Below are 4240 nucleotides of genomic sequence, written 5' to 3'. Positions count from 1 at the left end.
TTATTATTATTATTATTATTATTATTATTATTATTATTATTATTTGTAATTTATATAGTTCACCTCCCTATGGTTTGACCCCGATTTTAAAAGGTTATTTATTACTTCAACATTTCTACACTTAGAAGAAGACATCAATTTTTTGGTCGTGTCAAAAAGCCCTCTTTTCACTTTTTTTTTCTCTTGGACAGCTGCACACTACCTCTTATCTTATCTTTTTTTTATTGTTGCCATCTTGCAAAGAGTATTGTTTTAGGCAAAGTTTCAATTTGGTCCCTAAAGAATTTATAGAAACTCATATGTGTTATTTCTTCTTTTCTGAAAAAAAAAACCTTATCATACTCCAAAAACTATAAAACTTTAACCTAGGTTAAAATAATATTTTATAAGACTCCATGCAAAATTTCAACTTAATTTGATAATCAGATTGGAAGTTATGTGCTATAACGTAAAATTAGTCGGTTTGTAATTTTTCATCAAAAATTCAAATTTTCATTTTTTGGGAATGGTAACAACTTTAGTTTTGTTTTTTTTTTTAGCTTTAAAGAAACTTCCAACATGGATGACCTATCAATAGGATTTTTCTTGGACGTGTGGAAATGCAATTTGTAAGAAAATGATAAATTTACAAGAGGACACTATATTAGTCAACCATGTATTTATGATCTTCATGTCTTTTACTATCTTTCCACAACAAATTTTTATTTGTAATTTTGTTTTTCCTTTATCATATCTTAGTTAAAAAAAAGTGGTAAAAAAAGTTACAGTGTTAAAAAAATAAAGTGAAAAAGTTACAATAACAAACAAGTCAAACAATGTCAATAAAACATCCATAACATTTTACGTGATTTAAAGAGGTCCATCTATAATTAAATTTTTTGATTTGAATTTTTGTTAGTAAATTTCTCTATCTTTTGATTTATTAAATTTTACTTTTCTAGTTTTACACTTGTTATTTAAATTTGTCATTCATATTACTTTTTTGCCTAAAAAAATCCCACCTTGTATTTTTATCTATTAATTTTTACTCATCAACCCTTTTCGTTATTGTTATCTAGTATCTAGTCCTCGTTGATTATTGTGAGTCCTTAGTTATGACATTGTGATTAATTAATCATTTACACCAAGGGTCTAACAATACATACTTAAAAATTTATTAGTGTATTTTGTTTTTGGTTAATCTCCATATAAAAAAAAATAGTTTTATTTTTGTATTGTGATTTCATTTACAGAAATCGTATGTGATCTCAATTCTACTTCTAAGTTAGCATTGCGTGCATGTATGAATAATAATCTAGTATCCAAATTTAAGTTTACAACTACCATGGATTAGACCTTAAGTGACATTTTTATAATCAATCATAAACAAAACATTATAGAGTTCGAGACAACGAGGTTAGATATAGTTAGATATGCCTTGACAAAATCTGAGGAAATTGAAGATTAGAGAAGAACTGTTATCTTTCAAACCTATATCAAGTGTAAGGATAAGAGATGCAAGATTATTATTGATAATGGAAGTTGTGTCAATGCAGTATTTTCAAATATTGTAGCTCACTTAGGCCTAAAACAATTGCCCCCATCCTAAGTTATATAATGCATCATAAGTTAATAATAACTTCTTAGCAGTTAATGAGAGATGTTTGTTCCCTATCAAATTCCTAAAATATCATGTTGAGATTTGGTGTGGTATGACTCCAATTAATGTAGGAAATGTCATTTTAGGTAAGCAAGCCATGAATATATGATTTAGACATCACTATTTTTGATCGATTAAACTAATGTTCTTTTGCTTTTGAAGGTAGAACTATCAAACTCATTGGATTAGCACCAAACCTAGCAATAAGAACAAGAAATGAGATTTTAAAGGGATACAAACTTAATATAATAAGTTTAAATGAGTTTGAGAATGAAGTTAAGAAACACCTTATTGTATCTGATTTAGTTGTAAAAGAAATTTCAAGAAACTCTTTAGTGAAACTACTTAAAAAAGTAAATATAGCTAACTTAATAAGTCCAAAAAAGATTGAAAAGAAAGTCCATGAAGAGTCAATTGTGTCCTTTTTAGTTGTAAAAGTTTCTAGAGACTCCCTAATAAAGTTGCCTAAAGAGGTAAGTACAATGTTAGGTGCGTTTTAAGAAGTCTTCATTATGAGTTTCCTAATTCATCAACCACTATGCTTGACACCCAACTTGTCATAGATTTTGAGCAGCCTTTTAGGCTTCTTGATTTTTCACCCTTATGCTTAATATTTATCATCTCATAAATTTTGAATAACTTTCTAAGCTTCATAATACTTTTTTAAAATAATAAAATTCCCTTGATTTGGCTAGTTTTATATAAGGAATAATATAAAGGAATAATTGATATGATTTATATAAGGATTAAACAATAAAAATTAGATTTTTTAAAAAATCATCTATCAACTAGTTTTATGATATCAAGCATAAATCTTGATCTGGCTATTAGATTGAGCTGAAATTTTATTAGTAGACTCCTAACATGTTGTTCTGCCTTAAATTACAATTTCAGAGTAATTGGAGTATGAGAAGGCTATATAAATTGGCAATATTCGAACAAAATTAAAAAAAAATACCATGTAGATTTTCTATTGGCAGGTTCATAAATAAGTGGAAAAATGGAAAAAATTTAGTTCTTCCTTTATTTATAACTAAATGGTTTGCTGGAAAAAAAAGAATAAAAAATAAGAGGAAGAGAAAGCTTAAGTGAGGAGAGAAAATTCAAGGAAAAAAACATGAAAGTGAGGAGTGAATGAGTGATTCTAACTAAAAATTATCAAAGAAACAAAGAATATAAGAGAATGCAAGAAAGTTAGGAATTTAAAGTGAGGTTTTAGTGAGCGAAAGTGAAGAATCTAAAGAGGAGGAAGGTAAATAGTAAAATGAATAATGCAGTGACACTTGATTTGGGTTCAAAATATCTAGGTAAGTTGTTTTTATACAAGAATTTAATTATGTTTTTGGAGTAGAGTATAGAAATCACTAAATTGTAAGGAAACTAGAGTTTATGAAATTGTTAAAATTATATAAAGTAGATGTGTTTCTTGTGATAAATGATGATGATGATGATGATGATGGTTTTAGATGGTGTTATTGAAGAAAAGTAAAATTATGAGAGATGAAAAATTTTTAGGAAGTGGCCAATCAAAAATAAGTAAACAAAAAAGAGAGAGGAGAATTGAATTAAATAAATTAACAAATTTCAATTGATTTTCTTGCTAGTATAGTATGAATTTGAATATAAGTATAAATGTTGAAGGATTGTATTAATGGGTTAAGATTTAAAAATTGAGTTGGATAAACATGTTTTATGAGAAATTTATGAATAATCGAAGATCGAATTATGAAGACCTTGATAAGGAGTTTATATGTGTGTGTGCGTTTAGCAATAATGTGTGGGGAAAATTAAGGAACTTGTTGGTAAGAAATGTGAATTACATGTTAAGAGCATATTTTAAAATATGTAAAATGAAATTGTTGAACCAATTGGCATGGAAAATAGTTAACTTATTAAGTGTAATTATATGTTAGTGTTAAAAATTAACATGATTAAATATGAAATCTATGATTAAGTATGAAATCTAGAAAAATGGAATGAATTCTGAATTTTGGCTAAAGTTGACAAAAGTTAGGATAAAAAAATTACTTTGATTGATGGTTATTCTAAAATGGAATAAGGTTTGAAGAAGGCTTTTTTTGGCAACCTAAATAGAAAAAAAAATGACTTGTTATGACAACCCAAATTTTGATGAAAATAGGGGCTATTTTGGCATCATATAGATATTAAAACTTGAAAATAATAAAATTTAGAATTGGTTTCTTTAAAAAAGTTATAAATATAGATGCTATATTTCAAATGAGATTGTGCTTGATTAATTTGGACTGATATAGCTTCAAATATGAGCTAAAAACTAAGAAAATGTCCAAACCAAACCAACTCCTAGACAGATTTCTAATATTATTGTAATTATCGATCTTGAAATTGAAATGGTGGAATTTGAAGTTAGTTTCTTTTAATAAAGTTGTATGTATGGATCTTAGTTTTCAAATGAAATTGGTCTTGATTAATTTTGAATTATATAATTTTATATAAAAGCTAAAAACCAAGTAAAGTCCAAACAAAACTAAATCCTAGTGGAAAATTTTGTTTTCTAAATTTTAGCTAGGTTTAGGACTTACTATTGATAAACTTTGAAACATTCTTCTTTATGAGAGTTGT

Source organism: Populus euphratica, unplaced genomic scaffold (assembly GCF_000495115.2).
Source record: "Populus euphratica unplaced genomic scaffold, PopEup_1.0 scaffold783.1, whole genome shotgun sequence".
NCBI classification, from domain to species: Eukaryota; Viridiplantae; Streptophyta; class Magnoliopsida; order Malpighiales; family Salicaceae; genus Populus; species Populus euphratica.
This window is presented reverse-complemented; position numbering follows the sequence as displayed.